General features: G+C 39.0%; 1 protein-coding gene across 1 annotated transcript in view; it reads right to left on the reverse strand.

Annotated features, from left to right (window-relative positions):
* The window catches only part of CPA6 (carboxypeptidase A6), a 337,239-nt gene that overhangs the window by 165,883 nt on the left and 144,530 nt on the right, over window positions 1–26,826 (reverse strand). The gene's annotated exons all lie outside the window — the stretch shown is intronic.

Here is a 26,826-nt window from a genome sequence, read left to right on the forward strand (position 1 = left end):
TGTCAAAAACAACACACATTTATTAAGCAATTACTATGTGTCAAGCTTTGTGCTAAGTGCTAGGAAAACAAACAAAGACAAAAAATAGTCCCTGCTCTCAACATGGTGGGGAGGAGGGAGGCAAGGCAGGAGAGACACTTAGCATCTCTCTCTAGATGTTGCGGTCTTCTAACATCTGCCTCATCTAAAATCCTAGCTCTCTCTTCCTCAAGGAAAAGAAAGTACTGCCATGCTTTCTTAACTTAAAGCCTATAGGTAAGTCTTTCCCCCTTGATCTTTTAGAAAAAGGAATAAGTTGCTCCTTCAAACTCATAAAAACACCACCTCTGTCTTTCTTTCTCAAAGTCTCGGCTATAACCAAGGCCCACCATCTTCCTAATAAGAGATTCGCAGTCCCGTGTACCATGCAATTGAGAACAAAAAAACCAAATGGTGTCATCCCAGACATTAAGGCCCTTAGGCTTCATGGCAGGTTTTTTTTTTCTTTGTATCTCTTTTCTCGTCTGGGGCTTGTGCCCCTCCATCAGAGACCTCACCCTTGTTTGTTCTCCATACACTTTCCATTTTTGTTCTCTGAAGGCTAGGTTATAAATAAGGTGATAATTCAGGGGTCACCAGTTTTAGACCCTAAGCTTCTTCTGTTCTCTTATGTAAATGAGTAGGTGGAGAAATACGGAAAAGTAACACCCAGGGAACCAATATCTACTTAGCCATTTTCTTGGCCCTTTTGTAAGCAAATCTGGCTAACTTAAATCTAACCCTTACATATATAATGGGCATTCTGGTATGCACAGAGCACCTCAGATGGCGTTTCCATGTTGAGGCTATTAGGGAACAGGTAGTGTCTCTCCATATGCAGGCTATTAGAGAGCTCTTTCTGGGAGAATTGTGATGATACATAAGGGAAGTGCCTTGGAGAGACTCTGGAACACAGGTGGACGTTCTGTAACTGCTTCTGGTTGGTTAACCATGTGAGTCAGAGGATTCTTTTTCAATTGATTTTGTAGCCAGATCTAAATGTATCTTCAAAAAGGCCTGGGTCAGCTTCAGCTACCTCTCTTTGTGGCATCGATGACTGGGGGAACAAGGTGATTGTACTCATGGCATCCAGGAAGAGATTATCCTAGAAGGGAAAAGGCTTAAATACCTTCATCCCCTGAGGTCATATGACCCACTTAGAAATGGGCCTAGACTGGACAAATTTTCCTTCATTCTTTTCTATTCTAGGTGTAAGGAGTCTCTGACCAATGAATCCCAGAAATCTGGGTATCAGAATCCAGGCTGGGTATTGAAGCCAGCCCTATGCAAGGAGCAATATTCAGAAGTGAAAACCAGAACTCCAGCCCATCAAAAGATTCCCCCAGCAGGCAAGTTGCATCTAGACATGAACTTAGTGGGACCAATGCTATATAAAATCTAATGTCTTCCAGAGACTGATGTAGTATGGGTGTGTGGAGAGTTATGCCCCCCAAATATTGAGGAAAATGGACATTTATTCTTGAATGTTTTATCTTTGAAGTATATATCCCTTTGTAAAAGCTATCCAATGTTAAGTAGTTGGGGAGAACTGAGGATGCTTATTACTAGCACCCTGTTGTGGAGGGAACACAGCTAGTGGGTTAGGGTTTGAGGGGTTGTTGTTCAGTCATTTGTCATGTCCTACTCTTTGTGACCCTATTTGATATTTTCTTGACAAAGATATTAGAGTAGTTTGCCATTTCCTCCTCTAGCTCATTTTGCAGATGACGAAACTGAGGTAAACAGGGTTAAGTGACTTGCCCAGGGTCACACAGTTAGTACATATCTGAGGCCAGATATGAACTCAGGTCTTCTTGAGTTCTGCACTATCTACTCTGCCACCTAGATACCCACAAAAATCCCTCAGTACATCCCAGAATACTGAGAGGCAGAAATAATAGGCCTGGCCCTGAGAAAGCAGTGCATACATGACACATGCATACTGCTCTCTACATTACAGAATTCTGTGTAAAGAAGGTTTGTCTAGGACCTCATCTAATAGGACTTGTTTGCTGAAGTACTAAGATGCTCTTGTTACAAGGTGTTTATGCCCAACTATGTCTAAGAATCTAGCCCCTTTTATTCAAAGAGGTAGAGTTATACCACTTTAATTCAATAAACATTTGTTAAGATTCTACTATGTGCCAGGCACTGTGCTAAGCTCTGGGGATGAAAAAAGGAGGGAAAAGACAGTTTCTACCCTCAAGGAGCTTACAGTCTCTGTGTGTGGGAGACAATATGGAATGAAATACATACAAAGGAAGCCATAAGCAGGATAAATGGGAAATAATTAACGTAGGGAAGGCACTGGAATTAAGAGTGGTTGGGGAAAGCTTCTTGTGGAAGGTGGGATTTTAGTAATGATTTAAAAGAAGCCAGGGAGATGAGAGGAGAGAAGGGAGAGTGTTCCAGGCATGGGGGACAGCCAGAGGGAATTCCCAGGGTCAAGAAATGGAGTATCTTGTTTAATGGAACATCCAGCATCACTGGATCAAAGAGTACCTGTTGGGGAGCAAAGGGTAAGAAGACTGGAAAAGTAGGAGGGGGCTAGGTTATGAAGGGCTTTGAATACCAAAAAGAGCATCTTGTATTTGCTCCTGGAGGCAACAGGAAGCCACTGGAGTTTATTGAATAGAGAGGTGACATGATCAGACTTGTGTTTTAGGAAAACCACTTTAGTGGCTGAAAGGAGACAATTGAAGGGGGGACAGACTTGAGGCAGGCAGACCCACCGGGGGTTATTGCTGTAATCAAGGCTTGTGGTGATAAGGGCCTGCACTAGAGTGGTGGCAGTGTCAGAGGAGAGAAGGGAGCATATCGGAGAGATGTTTCAAAGGTAAAATCAACAGGCTTTGGCAACAGCTTGGACATGGAGAGTGAGAGACAGTGAGGAATCCAGGATGACTCCTAGGTTTTAAGCCTGAAAGACTGAGAAGAGGATGTTGTCCTCTACCGTAACAGGGAAGGTAAGGGGGGAGGGCTTAAGGGAAAAGATACTGAGTTCTGTTTTGGACATGTTGAGTTTAAGAAGTCTGCTGGACATCGAGTTTGAGATGTCAGAAAGGCAGTTGGGTTTGCAAGATTGGAGGTCAGCAGAGAGATTGGGGCAGGAAAGGTAGATTTGAGAATCATCATCATACATATGGTAATTAAATCCATGGGAGCTGTTGAGATCGCCAAGTGAAGTATTACATAGGGAGAAGAGAAGAAGTCTCAGGACAGAACCACAAGCGACATTTACATTTAGAGGGAGCAATCTGAAGGATCCAGCAAAGGAGACAAAGAAGAAGCAGTCAGATGGGTAGGAAGAAAACAAGGCGAGGGTGGTGTAGCTGAAACTTCAAGAAAAGAGAGTGTCAAGTTGGAGAGAGTTATCAACAATACCAGAGGCTGCAGAGAGGTCAAGCAGGATAGGAATTGAGAAATTCCTATTTTTGGATTTGGCATTTGGCATTGGATTTGGCAATTAAGAGATGATTGGTAACTTTGGAGAGAATAGTTTTAGTGGAATGATAAGTTCAGAAGCCAGACTGTAAGGGGTTAAGAAGAAAGTGAGCAGAGAGAAGGTGGAAGCACTTATTGTATCTTTTCAAGGAGTTTAGCTATAAAAAGCAGAAGAGAAATAGGATGTTAGTTAGCAGCACCATAACCATAAATAAAACGATAGTGAATCACTCATGATACAATCTAGAGCTGAGTTATGTCTCCATTTGTAATAGCAGATATACAGGACAAATAAAAAATCTACAAATAATTTGTGGCAGAGTAATTTTCCTGGAATGCACATACATTTCATGAAGATGAATTTCTTATTTGGCCGAACTTAATCTTAATTTGGCCTTGTTAGTCCATACACAAATGCTAGGTCCCACACAGTTGAAAGATTCCCACCTCTCCCTTATAGACGCACCGTTATTGACAAAAAGTAGGGAAATATTTTTTTTCTTCTTATCAGGTATAAATTATTCGTCTTGTTGGTGTGCCTCAGAATGAAAATACAGGTTGTATCTTATTGCCACAAACTCCAAGACATTGTTGTTACTGCTTTGAAAATCTTTGTCTAGCCTTGCCTCTCTCTATCCAAAAGCCATTTCTTCTTTTTCCTCCTCTTACCCACATACTTCTACCTTGCCACTGTATCTGAGATCTTTAATCTAGGCTGTTGTTCTTTTTCAGTTGATTAGTTGTGTCTAACTCTTTGTGACTCCATTTGGGGTTTTCTTGGCAAAGATCCTGGAGTGGTTTGCCTTTTGCTTGTCCAGGTCATTTTTACAAGTGAGGAAACTGAGGCAAATAGGGTTAAGTGACTTGCTCAGGGTCACACAACCAGTAAGTGTCTGACACTGGATTTGAACTCAGGAATTGGAGTCTTCCTATCTCTAGGCAGGTCATTCTATAGGCTGAGTTACTTTGCTGCCCCTCCCTTGTTATCTCTTCACCTCATGTGATTTGTTATCTCCAGGTAGGCCAGAGTGACCTTTCATTTTGGGTTTTCTCATAAATAAGCCAAATAAAAGGGCCTATTGCTTTTACCATTGACTGACTCATCTTAATTTTTCTGTGAAGCCCCTTTAGTACCAGCAACAGACCCTTTCTTTGGGATTCTGTCTTATCAAACAATGCTTAAAATAACTGGACTGCTGGCTGGGCATGTGGGGATATTGCTGTCAATTTGGGGTGGTGATATTATGCGGTATAATGGATTTAAACCTTTATTTTTGAATAATATGAAATTTAAATAATCCAAAATCTCTAATGTCTTTGTTTTATCTACACATCAGGTTTCTTCCACTAAAATTTTACTTTAATGCTGCATCTGAACTTGTCATTATATTTGTATTCTCCGTGACGTTTAAAAAGTTTGAGAGACATCATTTCTGGGTAATCAGTAATTTTATTAATAATGCCAGCATATTTAATAAAAGTTCAGTGACACTCTTGAATGCCAAAGACACCTTATGGCGGTGGACTCACAATTTATATGCCCTTGGAAGGGTAGGTGTTCCTGAAGGTGAAAATCAACTCTGAGTGGTTAACAATGAATGAGAAAATGAATATTATAATGGGCTATATCACAATGAAGGTCTTGGGTTACAACTTGGATGGCCCAAAACTTGGTCAAAGAGACATCAATTTCCATATCACCTGGCTCACAAAAGAAAGAATCTGCATTTTCTCAGACCTGTCTGAGTAAACACAACAGGCAGGAATCCTCCCATTAGCCCAAACTTAGAATTTCTTTTATTATCTTTGAGAAAGATTTCCTACACTAATTTATTTCTGGATGAGGAAGTAGAAAAAGGGAAAAACCTTGGTTCTGATTCAATAATTAGTTATTAATACAAGAGAGGAAGAATCATTTCTCTATCTCATAGGCTATGACACTGGAGTATAAAGTCTGAAAACAACTATTTGAGTCCAGGCCCAGTGGCAAACTGTTATTTGAGGACTAGCCTAGAGAAATTCACCAGAAGATTGGCCACCAGGCAATAAATTGTGTGAGTGAGTGACTGTGTGTGTGTGTGTGTGTGTGTGTGTGTGTGTGTTTGTTTCAGCATAGCAACTGATAAAACCATCTACTAAGGTACTGTGGGGTTGGGATTTTCATCTGTGGAGGAAATGGTCACCTTGATGAAACCATGTGTATTCTGAGGTACTGGTTAAAGTCTTGACTCTGAAATATTGTGGTTAAAGAATCCTGGGCAAGTCATTTAACCTCCTATGGGTCAAGTCATCTGAGAATATAATTTGAGGAACTAGAATGAGGTCAGAGGGTACCTCTCATAGTCAGGAGATCCCTACCCTCCATGAATGACCCACTGCAAGTGTCTGTGACTTTTGTTTCTTAGATGAAAATCAGGAGAAAACATCACTTACAATTTTCTTACTTGAGGAGGAAGTATGTGTGTGTATTTTGGAGGGGGTTGGGGAGCATTGTTAGCAATAAATGAGCCAGTTGTTTAGAAGAGCTTTAAGGTTTTTGAGAGAAAGGTGTTATATAAATAGAACTTAGTAACTTGGTACCTTCTGTCTTTTCTTCTTTAAAATTCTAGCTGGTTCTCTTTCTTACCATAAGCTCCAAGCAAAATGTGACATGTCAATCAACTCCTGGGCAATTACCTTGGAAGATATCCTTAAGTGATTAGTTTTGGTTTCCCCCCTGATTTTGCCTACTGGAGTCTTAGACAAAATGTTTTTGCAGCTAGGGAGAGCTCTTTCTGGGAATTATATTTCTATATAAGAACTGCATTCTTGAAATGCTTCCAAATTAAGTTCTCTTGACAACATTTAACTTTCAATTATACATGCATGCTACATACCTCCCATGTGGATCTGGAGGCAGGATTTGGCCCCGAACATTTAAATTTCAACAAACAAGTTTCTTTTACAAAATTCCATCTGAAGAAAGGAAAACATTATTGGTAACAGTTTGGGGACTTATTCATCCCATTATTTAATTGTAAACATGCCTGTCCTTGAAGAAGTTGTGTGCCTTATTATGCTAGTTCTAGGGTTATTCTTTCCTGTGGGGAGTAAAGGATGTCACTAATTGATTCACATGATATGCAGCTGAAAAATACACAATGCACAGAGATGGATAAAGTTTAAGGAATATCGAAGTTCTTGGGTTTTAAAAAATGTAATAAGTAAATATTTTATATTCTCTAGGGAGTATTGGAGAAATCTAGACAAGGTCAGAACAAGTCATCTTCAGATACCAAGTTGCCATTTATAATATATGGGGTAGATTGATTGATGGACAATTTTAGATAGCCCCAATTTCAAAACTGGATTATGAGGGAAGTATTGCTCCATTGAAGTACCTGCTCCCAGTGAATTCCAAAAATAAAAAAAAATAAAAATTGTTGCTCACTCATCTCTATCTGCAGCAACACAAAGTTTAAAATACTTTCCAAGTCTTAAATACATGACTCAACAATGGTACTACTTTCCTTACAGGGTTGCTATGAGGAAAACTCATTGAAAGCCTTCCAATTTTTTGTAAACCTTAAAGTGGTAAATGAATGCTCAAATACTTGTGCATCTGGGAACCTAAACATGTATCTGTGACTTAATCAATTCAAGAGTTCTCTTCAACAATGCAGATGACAGATCATAACCCATCCATGCTACCTGTGTGACTTTCTTCTGTCATCCCACGATAGTGGGTTTACTGAACATGCTGGTGGACTTTCTCAGTATCTCTTGACATTGCAAGGATACTAGTATAACATTCTGGCTACATACCTATTTATTCCTCATTCTTCCATTACATTGTTAGTTCTTTGAGGGCAGGGACTGTCTTCTGCTTCTTTTTGCATCCCCAGAGCTTAGCACAGTGCTGGGTACATAGTAGATGCTTAATAAATGTTTACTGATTGATTGCCACCTGACATCTTTTCTTTCTTTTTCCTGTCCTTCCGTTTTTTGGAGTTGCCAGTTGGTTTTATGTTGCAGCATGCTCATCCTCACATGCACCGTTCTATTGCCCTCTGGGTGATACTAATTTTTAATTCTTCTGAGGCAATGGTTTTCCACATCTTTTTGCCATCCTGTGATACTGGTACAATGGTAGTATTGAAAAGATGGATCTTAACTTTCATGGGAAGCTTGGGATCGGTAACAGAGCTTTGTAATTTCCTGAAAGCAACCCAGCTCACTCTCCCGCTCAACTGCAGTATATGAATGTGAGTTATTATTAAGACTAAGCTACAGAGTGGTTGCTGATCTGTATTGGCAGTGAAGTGTTCTGAATTGAGAGTTCTCCATTCCAATGAAATCACAGGTCTAATTTTTATCCCAATTCCTATTCTTTATTATTCTTGAAAACTTTTTTTAAAAAAAAAACAGACTTTTTGAATTTCATTTTTCAGATTCATTTTTTCTCTCCTCTCCACCCATTGAGGAGGCAAGATCTATTATCAATTTTTAAAACTATGTTTAAAAGCTTTTTATGCTCTATCATAGGCATTAAGGTAATTTGGACATGTAGCTTGGACAAACTGACTTCCCGTATGATTCTATGAACTTATTTCAATGCTTTAAGGATCTGTTATTTTATCCTCAAGGAATGCAGATGACAACTTCTCTATAATTGAATAGATGATTTTGTAGAGTTGCTGAAGCTGAAAATAAATAGATTACCCTGCCACCAACCTGGAGATGATCGTTAAAGTTAGGGTGGTCCTTGGACAACAGGCATACAGCCCATCACTTGGTAGACTTTAAGCCATTCCAGCCAGATGGGACCTACTAGAACTAATGCTTTCCCAGCTCAGCCTTCAAGAATCTGGTGTCTCTTAAACACCAGAATGTGGACATTGGAATTGGACATTAATGGAAGTTCTCTGAACTCTGAATAATAAGCACAGGTGAGTTCTTTATTATATGACTAGAGATATGTTGGAAATATGTTCTGTACAGATAACAACAAAAAAGTTCATTTCTTCAGCACTTTGGGTTCAGTTAAGTACAAGTAAGCATTAGTGCTGGCATTTATTTGCATTAGACTGTAAGCTCATTGAGAGCTGGGATTTTAGTTTTTTGCCTTTCTTAGTATCCCCAGCACTTAACAAAGTAGCTGGTGCATAGTAGGTACTTAAGAAATGCTTATGGACTGACTGACTAATCCTGGTCTCCTCATTCTAAGTCCAGAACTTTTTTGCACTATACCATGCAAACATATCCCAAAGCTTATTGTCCTTAAAAGACCTTCACAGATGGCATAATTTGCATATTTGTGACTTTAAAAAAAACTTTTGTTACTATCTTGTTAAATTTAACATATATATCTTTTTAAAAACTCTATATAACAGAAGTTCACTTTTTATATGTTTCTTTCTTGTTCTTTTTTTGTATATTGAAATATTTGTTCATGATTATTTAGTTCACAGTAAAAAAGAAAATTTAAAAAATAGGCCTTAGGCACCAACTCTAAGATTATAAATTTCAGAGCTGGCATTGATTTGCATTGGTGGAGGAAGTTTTTGTCTCCTCATACCAATGAATTCACAAACTTAGTACAAAAATAAATTGTTCAATAGAATCAAAAGGTTTGCTAAAGCCAATATATCTATTTCCTCTTTTGACTAATCAGTTTTGTTTGATCATTGATGAAAGTAATCTAATTTTGAAGGTTTCCAAATAAATTCTATTCTCTTCAAGGTATAGGTCTTGGAAAGTAAATGCTGTAATGATTTTATTTAGCATATTGTCTAAAATATATCATTGTATTAATTCAGTGAGTTTAACTGATTTACCATCTATGATTACATATATTTTTGATGGACTTTGCAGGTGGACAATGAAATGAGACCAAGATTGGATAGGAGGAGTTGAGTAAGATGGATCGAATGTCTCATGGGCCAAGTTCTTGGAACCAACTAAATGGTTGTTGTTTAGTTATTTTTTCAGTCGTGTTAGACTCTTCATGACCCTTTTTAAAAAAGGTTTTCTTGGCAAAGATACTGAAATGGTTTGCCGTTTCCTTCTCCAGCTCATTTTACGGATGAGGAAACTGAGGCAGAGTTAAGTAATTTGCCCAAGGTCATATAACTAGTAAGTGTCTGATGGCAAATTTGAGCTCAGGTCTTCCTACTCTAGGCTCAGCACTTTATCCATTTCGCCACCTAGTTGCCCTCTAACTAACAGGTACTTAAGTGTTTTTTCTAAACTTCTTTTTCTGGGTTGCCAAGAGTAAGTTCTCCATCAGAAGTTTTAACTTAACTTAGGGTTAGAAGCTTCTTATAGCTAAATGCTTAATTTTTAGGAAATGACCAAAGGTTCTAGATGTTCAGGTGCCTATTCCAAACCTTTTTTTTTGATCTCTAATATTAGTAGAAGAGGGAACAGGCACAGGAACAACATTAAGCCCATGTGGACAAGGACATTGATATTTCCCTGATGTCCTGCATTATTGCCTTCTATATCTAGATATGTCCATCAAGGAGCTACCAACATGCATAGAAAGTAGATATAATCATGCGATAAGGTATAAGAAAATGAGTAGGAAGGGGCAACAATTGTGGAAAACATTTGGGGGAAGATTAATGTCAAGAGAAATAAAAGCAGTAATGTTATTGGATCAGACCAACTGGACAGAAAAAAGGAAATAGGTGAGAAGTTCAGAACATAGATTCCAAGCCTAACATGGAATTATGACATGAAACTAACAAGAGACTTCAAAATCTAGACATTAGTTGGATCTACTTCTCTGCCGCACGCAGAATAGCTAAGATCCTCAACTTGAAGAATGATAATTTCATCCTTCAGAAAGTGAAAGAAACAATAACAAGAATTCTATTTTGAATCTGATTCTTACTCAAATGTGGAATTGATTGTTGGGAGAAAAGATAATGGTATCATCAAAGGGGAAGTGACCACTCAGTCTTAGAAGCTATGATAGAGAAGAGGAAAGACTAGTAGTCTGCTATTTGCTCTAGATTTGAGAAGAGATTCCAAAGGGTTCAGAGAAAGAATAGGTAGGAACCCACGACCTAAAATTCTGCAAGGGAAGTCAGCCCAGGAGGGATGTCAAGTTCCTAAGAGTAAAACTCTGAAGATACAAAGAGAAAAAAATTCTAATAAGGAGGAAAAGTGGGATTTGTTTAGAGAGACTGATATAGATGCCCAGGGAACTTAATGACCAAATTAGAATTTTCAAGGATGTATAGAAGATGTAAGGGTAGGTAACAAAATATGGCAGGTACTAAAAGGGCAGGATACAAAAACATGTTTTATATGGAATACACCAAGACTGCTAAATCTCTGAACAAACCAAGGAAACATGGAAAACTGAGGACAATGACATTTTTAAAAGTTAAATTGGAATACGCAGGAGGATCAAAGGAGGGATAGAATTGTTGCTCAGAGGAGATGGGATATATGTGTATTTGGGGGCAGGCAATACCAAAAGATGGAGGATGATAGAACTTCTCTGCTTTTATTTTCCTTCTGTTTCTGTTGCAAAGGATAATGATCTTTGGACTGGATAGGACAGGCGAAAACTGGCTAAGAAAGAATTACAAAACTGGAGGATTTTAGAATTGGGAGGGAACTAGATGGCATCTTGTTCAACCCATGCTGGAAAAAGAATCTCCTTCACAACATACATGACAAATAGTTATCCATTCTTTGTTTGAAAACTTCTAATGAAGGGGGATGTTCTGGGTCCAGATATGAAATTCCCTCTAAATGATGCAAAGATCCTGGCAACCCACTGATAAGAGCTTGGTTCTGGTTTTAGCAATTGCTCGTTAAGATGAACCCTTTGACAAGATCTGAACTTCCTTTGTCCAGAGCAAGTCTTAGTTAAAAATCCTTGCTGATGAAGCTCACAGATGTTTTTTGCCCTGTGATTAGCAATTTTATTGCCAATGATGGAGCTACAGGAAAGGATTGAGAACAGACAGATTGCTGGGAAGGATGAAAAGCTCTATATCTGTGCAGCCTCTCAGGGAATCTCTATGCCCTAAATATAGCAACAGTGGTAAAAATGGTTGAAAAGTTAGTTCATGGACCCAACTAAACAGTCTTAGATTTTTCTTCATTCCTAGATCAAGGGAGAACTAGAATTAAGAGCCACAGTATAAGAGGAACAAACCTGAACCTTGCTGTTCGCTATAACAATGAATTGTGTATAATGTGATCATACGGAGAAATATGTTGGTGGGAAGGTCCATTATCACGCCCTATTGCTTCTCCCTTTTGATCCTGGCCTCAGCCAGGAGAGTACTTTAAGTATGGAAGATTGTATAGGTCCCTGGGTGGATGAATATGAATCAGAGCTCACTGAAGGAGTGTTTTATTTGACTTTTCAGAAACCTCAATTTCTTTCCTCTGTTGCTTCCACATCATAGTGCTATAAGTTGGGAGGATTGTGTCGAGTCCTAAGAAGGTGGGGATCACTAAAAGGATGTGTTTTTGTCTCCCTAGTGCTCCTAAACACTTTCTCCTTGCAAGAGTGCCTCAATCCTAGGGTAATATTATGAGTCTAGAGGATTGTGAAGGTCTCTGGGTGAGGTGGAGGTCTACCGGTGAGAGAAAGAGTTAAATTAATAGTTTATGAGCTAGTTCACTTTCTCTCTGCTTTTCCTTCTCTATCAGGTGAAACAAACTCTGTCTTATGTCTGATATAACTCTTCTAATGATTGAGTACTTACATAGGAGGCGAGAATCCTTTCCCTAGAAAATTGGATATTGCTGGAGTTGGGCCCAAGACAAAAAGAATGAACTTGAGAGAAGCTCCCAAGATTGAACCTTATCTGACCCATGAAGGGAAAAAAAATTCAGTGGAATTGTGGGTGATGGGGTTGATATTTTTTATCAGGGGGCAGATTTCCCAAGGTATGAACTTTAGAGAGGATCACTCCTTTATTAGAAGATGAAATGGAAGGGCATCCTGCTACCTTCTGGATACCTGTTCCCTTAGCTGATGGAAGCTCCAGGTTTTCCCAGTAGAATGTTAACCAAGAGGATTGGTCAGACAACCATATATCAATGTAGATTCACTGTCTGTAATCCTACAAGGAAATAAATAAATTCTTCCCCTTTGCTGACCTTTGTATTTTCAGTGCTGCACTCTCTAGCAATTGTGTGTTGCTTATCCATGGCTAGTTTGTAAAAGTTTGACTGAAATGAAAAAGAAGGGAAGGAACAATTCTAATAGCTCTCAAGGTAATTGTAATTATCTGGAGTAACTCTAAGGGACACATTTTTTAGAGACAATTGAGAACTTTAATCAGTCTACATTTATTCAACTAGAAATCAAGCGATGCCTTTGTGGTCCACAGTAATGAATATGTAGAGAAAGCTCTTGAATTAAAAAAAAGACATGAAGCAACATTAAAGTATTGTCCTTCCTACATTCCCAATAGCTGTTTTTAGATGATAAGAAATAAACTGATTTAACTTAAGGAGGCTCATAGTACTTGGACTAAACCCATAGGTCTCTATTTGTCCTAATAAAGATGATGCTGATGAGCCAGGCTGATGTCTCCTGGCAGAACCATACAGTACACCTGTTTTAGGTACTCAATGGAAAACCATGGTTTTTGTTACCAAAAAGCTTAAAAACCAATCTATTCCTGAGATTCTCTGAGAATTGTCAGAAGCTATCCCTGACCACCTGAAGAGTCCTCACTGTGTCTATAAACTGTAAATTCCGTAATTTTATTGACTCATCATTCTAAACTATCCTCTCATCTCTATGCTTGTACATAATGTAAATATATATTTATATACTTATATAATATTCATTCATTTCTCTATATTTCCTTCCTACCAAAATTATGTCTCTCTCACCTATCTTGTATTACAAGCCATTATAATGTAAGAAAAATGGGAGGCAGGGAATTTGTATCTTTATTCGCTTAGTTTTTGCCATACATGGATAAATGCTTAACAAAAGATTTCAGATCGGTGACAATCTAGCTCTTTAATCAAACAGTAGCTACTTACATTCTTGCTGGGTACCACTATGAAGTTGTGACAGACATCTGATAATGAGCAGTGGTACATTTCTACATAAATAATGTTACTTGCTGACCACTATGTTGTTGATCTCTGGACAATAAGCTAGGCCAACTGTAAAATGTTGGTATGTTTTTCTCTGGGAAGAAATGGGAATGCTAAATTGGTGCAAATTCTTAACAAATGACCAAATGAAAACCACTTTTCTTTTAATAGAAAGGAGGTACACTTAGAAAATATGCCTCAGGGGCCAAAATGCTACATTACTGCTCTAGTCAAGATCTGAGTCTTTAGCCAACTATTAAGGATTTTCTGAAGAATAACCACTAATAGAACCTCTTATGGATCTAGGTAGTAGACAAAGGTGGGAAGAAGCCTAAGATGAAATGAAAAATAGTCCCATAATATTTTGCACATAGTAGGCTGAATTGTTGAATTAAATTCATATTAGATGCTCAACCCCAACATGATTATAGATGAAATCAAGTTAAAATGAACACCGGAGGTAGCTTGAATGGGAAAAAAATTTTCACAAACATATGACTCCTAGGATTTTTTTTAAAACTTAACTGGAATCTACTTCTCTTTTCTTTAGTCTCTGTCCTGGTCAGGCCACATGTGGAATGCTGTGTTCAGTTATGAGAACTATATTTTAGGAAGAACATCAATGAGCTGGAGAGCATCTAGAGGAGGACAGGAAAGGGTCTTGAGTCCATGCTATATGAGGAGCAATTGAAGGAAATGAGGATGCTCAGTGTATCAGTCAGTCAGAAGGTGGATAAGCATTTATTAAGTACCTTCTTAGTGTGCTAGGCATTGTGCTAAGCCTTGAGGATAGAAAAAGAGATAAAATATAGTTCTTGCCCTTAAGGAGCTCACAATCTAATGAGTTAGGCCACAAAGAAACAAATAGGTACAGACAAGCTATATATAGTATGAATAAGAAGGAATAAAAAGAGGAAAGGCATTAGAATTAAGACGGGCTGGGAAAGGCTTCCTGTGGTAGATGAGATCTTAATTGGCACATAAAGGAAGCTAGAGAAGCCGGGAGGCAGAGATGAGAAAGGAGAGCATTCCAGGTATGAGGGACAGCACAAGAAAGTGTCCAGAAGTGAGAGATACTGCCTTCAAGGAACAACAAGGAAGCCAGTGTCACTGGATCAAAGAGTACGTGATGGGAGTAAGGAGACTTGTAAAGGTGAAGGGAGGGAAGTCTGGGCTTTAAATACCAAACAGAGGATTGTGTGTTTGATTCTGAAGGTGATAGGGAGCCACTGGAGTCTACTGAGTGAAGCAGTGACATGGTTACACCTGCACTTTAGAGAAAAGAAAGGATATTATATCTATCTCTAAGCATTTGAAAGGCTATCATATTAAAGAGGGAATTGATTTGCTCTCTTTGGTCCAAGTAGACATAACCAGGAGCACTGGGTGAAAGTTATGGAGAGACAAATTTAGATATGAAAGCAGGGAAAAACTTAATGATTAGAGTTGTCCCCAAGTGGAATGGATAGCCTTGTGAGGTAGTGAATTCTATGTCACTGGAGGTCTTGGGTACATTGTAGTGGTGATGACCTTTTGGGTCTGGGTTAGAGTGGTTAGCCTTTGAAGCCCCTTCCATTTCTAAAATTCTGTGATGTTAACATCCTCTTCTCCAGACCAAACCCTCACTCCTACTTCCCATTCATACTGCCAAAGGCTTCCCAAAGCCCCCACCTTAAGGATGGTTCTTATTGCCTAAGTCCCAGATCTTGTTAGACTGGCTTGAAAGAGTGAAATTGGGAGTGACCTAATCTACCTCTTAAAGGACACTCTACTGAAGAAGAGTTGAGTGGGGACAAACTGTACTCTTCAGGCAATCGTTTCTAACCACCTTCAGTTTTTTGACTTGAACTATTTTTGTGATGGCTGTTGACCCTGGCTTACCCTTGGCTCTTTGAAAAGTAAGAATCTTCATGCCAAGACCACATCTCTCTTTTGCTGTAATAACCTCTGTGAGCTTTATTTTTTTCATTTATTTTCGGAGTTGACAGCACCCTCCTGGCCCTATTCCTGTCTACCAGGCTTTGGTGTTTCTCACTCTCTACTTCTGCTATTTCATTATTTTGATGTTTTATTCTCAGCTCTGACCTTGGTGCTTCCTAAATTCTAGTTTATCTCTTTTCCTTGTTCTGGGGATTGGTTCCCTCACTAGTCTGAAGAGTGAAAACTTCATCCTGTCCCTTTCATGCCTTGCTGCCAATGCTCCCTAATTTTTACCATGAAGTGGCTGGGTGGTTCTCATTGACTGAGTAAAAGGAAGGCAAGCATATATGTTTGAACATGAGTAGAATAGACTTTTTTCCCTAGCCAAACTAGAAAATCTTGCAAAAAGAATAGAGATCCCATCAGAACTTTAAGTACTATGGTGCTAGCTCCTCAGTGAGAGCAGCAGTCAAGTCAGCTATAGGAACACAGAGATGTGTTTCATTATTATAATTAATGCCTTACTTTGCATAGTGCATCATATTTATCAATGTGCCTCCCCAATTGTTTTTCCTGAGTGCACTATTTCTTCCATTGTTTTTAGCTCATTTATTTTATTCATAACCAATCTCCAGTACTCATGCAGAGAGAGAAAAATGTGTGTCATGCCTGAAAACTAGGTTCTTGAGATTTAATCCATAGTTGTATTTAGAAATCTGCCTGCATTGCAAGAATGGACTTACTTCAAGAGTGCAAAGGTGATCAAAGTGGTTTTCTTATTCTAGACTTTTCCTTCACAAAATCTCTCATAAATATAACAATCCAGAAATTTTATTCAACATTTTGAAACATTGGAAAAGTTTCAGCGATGTTCTTTTCCCACTTCTTTTTCTAGTGCCAATGTTTCTTACTTGGCAGCCTATTAAGAATCCCACCTCCCTGGGAGAGTCCTTGTGGAATATCACCAAATGCTCTTGTATTGCCTTTATTAGTTAGCAAGAGGAACAAGCAAGAGACCCCCACCCCCACTCCTAATCCCCACTGACCCCCATGGGTTGTTCTGTTTCCAACATATTTTTATAGTGCAACCATGAAAATCCCCAAATATCACATAGTAGTATGGAAAAGTGGAATCAAGGGTGATATAGTCTACCCCTTAAAGGACACTCTGCTGGAGAAGAGTTGAGTGGGGACAAATTGTTTGTCCCTAGTATTCTCTGAGTTGTCCTATGGGTCAGAGATTCTTAACCATTTTTGTGTGTATCGTGGACTCCTTTGGCAATTTGGTAAAGCCCGTGGTTCCCTTGTCACAATAATATTTTTAATGTATTAAACAAAATGCATAAAAATTACAAAGGAAACCAATTATACTGAAACAGAATTATCAAGAGAAAAAGAGTTCAGGGACCTCAGGTTAAGAGTCTCTAAGTATATCTGCAGGCTTGTGAGTCTACTGTTGAATTTTCAGTGCGAACATTTATTCGTCAGAGGTAAATACTACAAATTAGTGCTTGATTCATTATTTTTTGATTGTCTAGACTTAAGAAAGTGATGGAGAAAGTGTTAATAATTCAGATTAAACTTAAAAGCGTGTCCTCCTTACATTATCCCCATCCCCATAATTGATTGGTAAACATTCGCTAGGACAGAGATATTCAGGACAACTCGTAGAATACTAAGACAAACAGTTTGTCCCCACTCAAGTCTTCTCCAGCAGAGTGTCCCTTAAGGGGTAGACTAGGTCACCCCTGATACCACTCTTTCCTACTAGTCTGACATTTAACTTTACTATGGGATATTTGGGGCCATCATTGCATGACAGGAGTGTGTACAAAAGAGCTTGACAAATTTTCTTTGGATGCAAGAGCTGGCTTCCAAATCTAGGAGCCAGATGAATTTATTCCATGTCATGTTAAAAAAAGAAACAAAATTAACCAGCTTGCAAATGGTCAGAGGTGTTTTGAGCTATATTTTTGCATGCATATATAAGAGGAATGGACTAGATTTGTGCTGATCAGAATATTGCACAAAAGACAGTGATTTTGTTGCTGGACAATATAAGTAATAAAGGCAGGAATGCAGAAGAAGGGTAAGGCTTATGTCCTCTAAGGTCTCCTTTATCCCTTTTGTTCTTGGCTCTCAGTTTACTGGCAGGCCAATCAAGGAATATTATGGGAGTTGAGGAGAAACTTGTTGCTCTAGACCCTACCTAGCTCCTATAGTGTTTTATTGGGTAGGGTCCCTGAAATAGATTTTGGAAAAACAGATTGAAAATCATTATTTAATGGGAGTTAAAAGGTTAGGAACCTTGAGTCTATGCCAGGAGAAAAGTGGTTTAAAAAAAAACCTAGCTGGTCTTAGCCTGGGATATTCTGCTTGCCTTTCTTGGCTACCTGGCTTTGTGTGGCGGCTCATAGACCACATCTATGAATAAAAGAGCTCTAGGCCTCCTTTATCAGAGGGAAGTTTGTTCGCAACTACTCTTTTCCACTGGATAACAGAGAGCATCTCAGCTACCATGAGATTAGCAAAGATGCCCAGCGGACACAGTGCAATGGACAACACAGACATGATACTCAAGAGAGATGGAGTGATGTTCAGAGAGTGGGGACGTGATGTCCAATGAAACCCCTAGTAGAGAGAAGCAGGGAATAGTGGTGGGTGGTATGATGACCTTACAAAAAAAGTGAGCATATGTGTGCCCATATAAGCTGATAAACACATAGATTTAGAACCAGCAGGGGCCTTATAGGCCCTCTACTCTAACTATCCCAATTTGCAAGATTAAAAAACTAAGGCAATGCAAGTGACTTGTTTAAGGTCACATAGTAACAGAGTCTGGATATGAATCCAGGTCCTCTGATTTCTTTTCATTGTATCTCACAGATTCCTGCCCATCCATGTGCCTTCCATATGTGTTCCCTGGTCATATGTGTTCCTTTCCTTCATATCCCCTGGTCACACATGTGCCCTCCATGTATGTACTCTGGTCACATGTGTTCTCTGCATGTGGACCCTCCTTTATTAATGGAATAATAATCTATGGGAGAGCATGCCCACTGTATACATAGGGTACAATCTTTTTTGTCCCTTAATTTACTTTAAGTATAATTTGTTTTAAACTTTCCTTTTCAATCTTTATCACTAGAAGAAAAACTTGCATTGATGAGATAATAGATATATTGGAGAGCTGGAAAATCACATTACTGATACATTGATCTTGCAGCTCACTAAAACTTCCAGATATTTTTCAAAGAGCTGCTAAATGATTCCTCCTCTATCTTGTATTTTTGAAGTCAATTTTTTGAATGAAAATAAGAGTTTTTACATTTGTTTTGATTAAAGTTTGTATTATTAGTTTCTACCTAATGCTTTTGATTGTCAAGAACTGTTTGGATCCTGGCAGTCAGTCATCCAAAGTGTTAGCTATATTCTTCCAAGCTTTGTTTCATCTGGGAATTTGATAAATATGACATCTCTGCCTTCAGCTAAGTTAATTACCAAAATTTTAAACATCACAAAGCTAAGTACAGGTTCATGAGGATACTACATTAGAGAGACCTTCCAAGTTGTTTCTGAACCACTGTCGACTATTTTCTGGGTCTAAACATTAACAAGTCTGAATGCATGTAACTGTACTGTGTTCTCCCCATATTTGTCCATCTTATTCACAAAAATTACATAAGATGCTGTCCTTTTATTCCTCCTTAATTGATTCCTTATCTCATTCCTCACAGAGGATATTCCAAATATTCTCTTCTCTCCTCAAATCTTCTCATACCTCCCACATTCATTTTCTGCCCCATGACTGTGATTATGCTGGGACCTTTTCTCTTATTTCTCTACACATGCACTTTCTTGGTGACTTTATCCATTTCAATGGGTTTTTACAATCATCTCTCTGCAGATAAATTACACCTCTACATATCCAACTGGTCTCTCTCCTGACCTTCAGCAACAGTAAGCACTTAGTGGACATTCCAAACTTGATATCTCAGAGACATTTCAAAATCAACGTCCCAAACAGAACTCATTATCTTTGCCCTCATATGTACCCCCTTTCTAAACTTCCCTATTTCTGATGAAGACACTCCCAGTCTTCTCGTCTCTCAGGTTTGTAACCTCAAGATTTATCCTTGACATCATGGCATCACCTCCCTGCTGCCATGGTTCTCTTTGAGAACGAAGGACAAGCAGTAGGAGCAGCAGCAGCTTTCTCCCTTACCTCATGCATCCAGTTGCCAAATCTTGCCTTATCCACAACTACAGCATGTTTTGCAGCCAACTTGCTCTCTTTACTTATGTAGCCACAGACTTGGTTCAGGCCCTTATCAGTGCTCCACTTGAGGCCTTCCCACCTCAAGTCTCCCCTTACTCAAGTGTATCCTTCCACACTATAGTCAAAGTGATTTTCTTTAAGCACAAATCTCACTATTCCATTCCTTTATGGGATAAATTTTAGTGGCCCCTTATTGCTTCTAGGATAAAGTGTTTAGGTTTTAAATCCCTTTATAACCTAGGCCCAACCTATCTCTCCAGCTCCATTATATATTCATTATTTACCCTGCTATACATTATGATTCAGCCTAAATGGCCTCTTTTCTATTTCTCATACATGATACTCCATCTTCTGTCTCCATGCTTTAACTTTGGCCATCACCCATGCCTAGAATGCACTTCTTCTCTGTTTCACTGAATCCCTCTCCTCCAAGGCGTAGAACAAGCACCACCTTTTAAATAAGCCTTTCCTGATCCTTTCAACTGCTGGTCTCCTCCCTCCCCTAATTATGTTATATGTACCTAGCATATTTATTTATATTCATTATCTTTATATTTATTCTGCATATTCTTATGTATTCACTTGTCATGACTCTGGATAGAATGTAAGCTCCTTGAGGAATAGAGATTGCTTCATTCTTTTAATTGTATCCTTAGTGCCTAGCATGGTACCTAGCACACAATAGGTACTTAAGAAAGCTTATTGATCTATTGGGGCAGTTAAGTGGTACAGTAAGTGGGTAGAGTACCAGGCCTAGAGTCAGGAAGACCCAAGTTCAAAGCAAGCCTCAGATACTTACTAACTGTGTGACTCTGGGCAAGTCACTTAACCCTGTTTACCTCAGTTTCTTCATCTGTAAGATGAGCTGGAGAAGGAAATGGCAAACCACTTCAGTAGATTTGCCAAATGATGACCCCAAATGAGGTCATGAAGAGCTGGACATGACTGAAATGATGGAACAATAACAAAATTGATTGATTGATGGGGGCATCATGACATCCATAAGTCAGAGGTACACTGGAGCCAGTGCATAGGGGCTCAGCACTAGAGAGCTAGTGGTTAAATAGTTACCAGCATATGCTTGCCCTAAGTGTTCACAAACCATCCACTCAAAAATAAGTTCTAGAATTTTCCCAAGAACTCAAATCAAACACAACGAACTATGGTTTTCAGACTCCCCTTTAGATTCTTGAAAGTTGGGTCAATTCTCTATCCTGTTCTGCAATATATTTCAGAGGTTTTCACTCTTCACAGTGTTATCTCCTTGAATTGAAATGAATTAAATTCTTAAAGTCTAAATTGTTTTCTTGCCTTGTAAAAAGAAACAGATCTGTCTGGTCTTGTGCACTATGCCTTTGAATATACACCGACCCACAGAGTGTCTAGAAGCTGGGATAGTTTTCTAGAGGCTTAAATGTGAAGGGAGCCCTGAGTATTACATATACTTAAGGCAGGGCTGGGGCAAGAGTTTCCAAATTCTTACAATTGCAAACTAAAGCTAACTTCATAAAAGATAGATTTTTCTCTCAGTGGTAAGTTTGTATAAGCAAGACTAGCTAGATTCTGGGGCAAGAAAGAGAGGCAAAGCCCTGTGGGGCTTTCCTAAGCAAGCATACTAGGAGGGATCATCGAGGAGAGGGAATAGGCCCCCCCCCCCCAACCAATAAACAAAATGGTGTTGATTTGAAAATGGAAATACTAAAAATGGAGTATAAATATAGATGCTGGTCACTTTTTTGTGTGGGAGAGAGAGGTGGCAGGAACTGTTACTGAAAGAGGGAAAGGGGGAAGAACAGAGAAGAGGAAGGAAGAGGAAGAAGGGGGAGGAAAAGGGTAATGAAAGGGAGAATGGAAGAGAAGGGGAAAAAAGAAGAAAAAGAAGAGGAGGAGGAAAGGGAAAGGTGAGGAGGACACAGAGTAGGGAGGAGTAAGGAGGAGAAAATAGAATCAAGTAACCCCATCCATTACCCCAACTGACAAATACTCTCCCTGATCTGAGGAAAGAGCTTGAACAGGGGTGGGGAACCTGCGGCCTGGAGTCCACATGTGGCCCTCTAGGTCTTCAAGTGCGGCCCTTTGACTGAATGTTGTTGCTTATCCTTCATTTTTGAAGAGGACCAGTGACATCATGGGATGATGTCTTGACTTGCACATGAATTGAGGTTAAGTGAGGTAGAGCTGCACAAAGTTGTCAGCCTCACTCTATTTTCCAGAGTCATTGAGGTCCAGTGGCAAGACAAAAGTCAGGATGGTGTGTTCAATGGCTGACCAAGCTTTAAGTGCTCCACAGCACCTGCTTCAGTCACCTTCATGGCCCTTGGAACAAATTGTTCTCATTCACCATTCTGCTAGGGGAAATCTTCACATGCTTGGGTAGATATTTCTTTAACTCACCGATGGGTTTGAGGCCTGTCTGTTGCCCTCAATCTGATTTAGTTCATATGCTGAGATGGATATGTAGGTATGTATGTGTATACATATACATATATATTCACCAAATAAACAAAATGGTGTTGATTTGAAAATATGTATATTATATATGTATGTGTGTGCATATATGCATATGTGCATATGTGTGTTTGTGTATATATACATATATATGTATTTCTCCTATTATGTGTCAGACACTGTATCAGGTGTTTTTCTTTTACCAACATTCCTTAATTTTAGCTACCCAACGAGAACCTAATGTGTGCAAAAGCTTTAATATAAACATTAAACTACATTTTCATAGTTGATATTAATTACTGTCAAACACTGGGTGCCATGCTGAATGTCTAGGTGCCATGGCAACTTGGTTGCTGGGATTTGTCCGGCCTTGGTGCAGAAAGCAAAGTCTCGGAGAGGAAACGAAATGATTATGGAATGGAAAGTCAGGAAGATATGCTTCACAATTTGGTAAATTGCTGTTTTGGGGGAAGTAGTCTGATTTTGAAAAGTGACAAACTTTTTGGCACAATTCAGGTCTTTACTTAAAGTTCTGGGACAGAGAGGTGGCAGTAATAAAAACATCCCTACTGTCCCTTTTGATAGCAATTTTTAAAATTCCTGAAATGAATCATCTGTGCGACATGCTATAAAGCTCCTCCTAATCCTTCAGAGCACCAGCAAAGAATTTGTGAGAGAAGGAAGGCAGGAAGGATGTGGGGTCTTGATTCTCTTCCTTACCTGCAAATTATCTCCTTTCCTGACAGTTTAATTTAAATCATGGTATATCTGCCTTCTGTTTTTAATTGGTGGGCTCTTTCTATCCAGCTTTTGTTTTCCTAAACATTGAGTTTAACTTTCTGTTTTTAGATCTTGGACACAAGCATAACAATTACTTTCAGAGTACCCAGTCTCAGAGCAAAGTTTCTAAAGCTAATTAACCATTCTCTAAATGTACTACTCTGAGTTTCCACTCAACGCTGAATGCACATTTTTCTGACTTACTTTTTCTACCTTGGACTCAGAGGGTGTGAACTTATAATTCAGCCTGGACTCTAAAACTAATAGTGGTAATAATATTAAGAATAGTAATCAATCAATAAACATTTATTAAGTGCCTAATTACAGCAGCAACAACCACCAGTACCAGTTCTTTACAGAGAGCTTTTATAGCTTGTTGATCTTCAAGAAAGACAGCTATTATTAGTCATACTTGTTTTTAGTGAAACTGAGACCCAGTGAAAATGAAGTGATTCCTTTGATTCCTGAATTTAGCATTATCATCTCTGGCTAGAAGCTTCCCACTTAACTTGGGGTTTAATAGCTTCCTTCCTTCCTTCCTTCCTTCCTTCCTTCCTTCCTTCCTTCCTTCCTTCCTTCCTTCCTTCCTTCCTTCCTCCTTTCCTTCTTTCCTTGGCAGTAGATAATACTTGCCACTGGACCCAGATGGCTCTGGAAGAGAGAGTGAAGTTAGTGCCTTTGCACAGCCCTCCCTCACTTAAATCTAATTCACTTGCAAGTCATGGCATCACCACCTCCCTAATGTCACAGTCCACTTTGAGAACAAAGGACAAACAACAAGATTATTGCAATAACTTTCTTATACATGTTCTTGCTCACAAGAACATTAAAATAATAATAATGATAATAGCTAATATTTACGTGGGCAGTGAGGTAGTTCAGTGGATAGAGCACCAGGCCTGGAGTCAAGAAGACCTCACTTCAAATGTGGCCTCAGACAATAACTCTATGACCCCAGGAAAGTCCTTTAACCCTGTTTGCCTCAGTTTCCTCAACTGTAAAATGAACTAGAAAAGGAAATTTCAAACCACTCTGGTATCTTTGGCTCTAATCCCTCTTTAAATCTGTTTCCAGAACACTCCTTTCTAAGCATAAATCATTCTATGACACTCGTTCAATGATTGTCCACTGAATAAACTTCAAATTCATTTTCCTAGCATTCAAAGCCCTATGCAATCTGACTCCATCTTACTTTTCTAGGATCCTCTCTTATTCCTGACTTCTATGTACTAGTATGTCTAGTCAAGCTGGACTACACTCTCTTTCTTGAGCCTGGCCAGTACTTTCCCACCTCTATTCCTTTATTTATGCTATTTTTCCATATCTTAAATGTCTGCTATTATTTTCAGTCAATCAGTAAACAGTTATTAAGTGCCTACTGTGTTTCAGGCACTGTACTAAGCCATGGGGATACAAAAAAAGGGCAAAAGACAGTCCCTGACCTCAAGGAGCCTACAATCTAATCAACTGCAGCTCTTCACCTCATTTATTCCTTTAAAGCTGACTCATTTGCCTCCTTTTCCACAAAGTATACCTTGAAGGTCTCCCCTTGGTCTGCCATCCAATTTGATAGCAAAATTTCCTCTCATAACCTAATTAGCAATTTGTATTATACCTCCCTAATGAACCTACTATGCATTTTTGTGGGTTTTAGTTGTCTTTGATGATATCATCACTTTGTAAGTACAATTCAGGGGAGGGACTACATCTTACATGATGGTCTTGCCAGTCCCTAGCATAGTGTTTTTCATACTTGAAAAACAAGCATGAAACACATGCTTGACTGAAATGAATTCTTGACAGGATAAAGTTGGTAGTAACTGGAATGTATATATTTAAAAATAATAATATAATAGTAATAGTATTTATAAAGTGCTTTAAGGTTTGCAAAGCACTTTATAAGTATTATCTCATTTGAGCCATAAAACAAACCTTGTAGGTAGGTGATATGACTTTACCTTTTTTTTAAACCTTTTACAGAAGAAGGGACTGAGACAGATGGAAGTTAAATAGTTTGCCCAGGGTTACATAGCTAGTAAGTGTCTGAGGCTGGATTTGAACTCAAGTTTTCCTGACTTCAGATCTGGAGTGCTAAGCACTTCACCATTTACCTGCTCCTTTATAGTTAGAAAGGGGCGTATTACAGTGACGTAATAGTAATAATAGCTAACATTTATATAATACCTTAAGATTTGCTTAGCATATTATCTCACTTGATTATCACAACAACCTTCAAAGGTAGATGCTATTATAATCCTCATTTTACAGAGGAGAAAATACAATGGTTAAATTAAGATAGCATCACATAGCTATTGTCTGAGGAAGGATTTGAATTCAGGTCTTCCTTGCTCCAACTTCAGCATTCTATCCACTATACCACCTCTAAATCAGGGCTGTCCAAAATATGGCCCGTGGGCTATATTAGGAAGGCAGAATTTATGATTTCCAAGAGAATCTCATATGTGCCTAAAAGGTCCGGAACCGCAGGATATAAGGAATTCTCTAGGCAGAAGGCAGGAGAACTAAAGCATGTATTTACACTCCACAATAACAAGCCCACAAACCAGCATCCCCATTTTGATATTTTCATCAAAAGCTTCCAGGCCCAATAAGTCCGCCTTACAAGGGTAACCAGGAGGCCACAGAGAAGAGAGATGGTATAAGGCAAAATCGTATACATGCTTCCCCTCTACGGTAAGAAGATTACCCACTAGCCTCTAGTTAGCTCTGCTACCAGCAGCTCAGCTTCGGCTGTAGGTGTCTCTGGCTCCAACCGGAAAAGGAAAGGAAGGATCTTCAAGCTGTCCTCTCCCCTCTTATAGAGTTTTTGACATCATCAAGCGCCGCCTGAACGACCAGGGCCGATTGGTTCTTGACTTGGCCCCTCCCCCTAGTGTAGACCACGTTAACACACCTCCCCTCAGCCAGCTCCACGACTCATCACACAGGAAGCTCTGGTCCTGCCCCAGAAGAACAAGCCCCAGCGTCCAGGGAAGCTCAACGAGGCAAGCTGAGTCATTCAAAGAAAACAAAGTCCATTCTGGCTACATGGGCCACATGCGATATGCAGCCCACCTGTGGGTTTTAATTTTCACGAGCGAAAAGATAAAATAATAATTTGCATGGAATAATTCCATAATTCCATGACCAATAAATAATCTCACTGATGTTAATTTTCTTTGGTGTTTTTAAGCAGTATTACAGACAGAACTTATCATATGGAATTTTCAATTGATCTGTGGGATGCGTTCCATCTGTATGATGCAGACTAGTCAGTGTGCACCTACCTTTATACTGTTGTGTTGTTGCTTTGTTGTTTTGTGTTTCCTTTCATGCCTGCATCTGTTGTATTGATGACGTGCATTCTTCCACTTTCTATTAGTGCACTGTATTTTTTATTCTAGGTGCAGCCCTCAAATAATTATTTTATTTTGATGTGGCCTGAAGATAACCTAAGGTTGGACAGCCCTGCTCTAAATCATGGCCTCTTAATCTAGGGAACTTCAATATTTTGATAACTGTATTTCAATATAATTATTTTCCTTTGTTCCTATGTATTTTATTTTATGCCTTTAAACACATTTGAAAAGGGGTCCATGGACTTCACCGGGCCTCCATGGTATCCATGACACACACACACACACACACACACACACACACACACACACAAATGAAGAACGCTTGCTCTATGTGGTGACAAGGTAAGATAAGCAGTATAAGTAGTATTACCTCTATTATATAGAGACATAAGCTGAGGTTATTTGCCCAAAGGCACAGTAAATAATCATCAGAGTTGGGATTTGAAGTGAGATATTCTCTCTCATTCAGTCTTCCTTCTATTACACTATTCTGTGATGGGATATATT

This window comes from Trichosurus vulpecula, chromosome 1 (genome assembly GCF_011100635.1).
Source record: "Trichosurus vulpecula isolate mTriVul1 chromosome 1, mTriVul1.pri, whole genome shotgun sequence".
Classification (NCBI taxonomy): Eukaryota; Metazoa; Chordata; class Mammalia; order Diprotodontia; family Phalangeridae; genus Trichosurus; species Trichosurus vulpecula.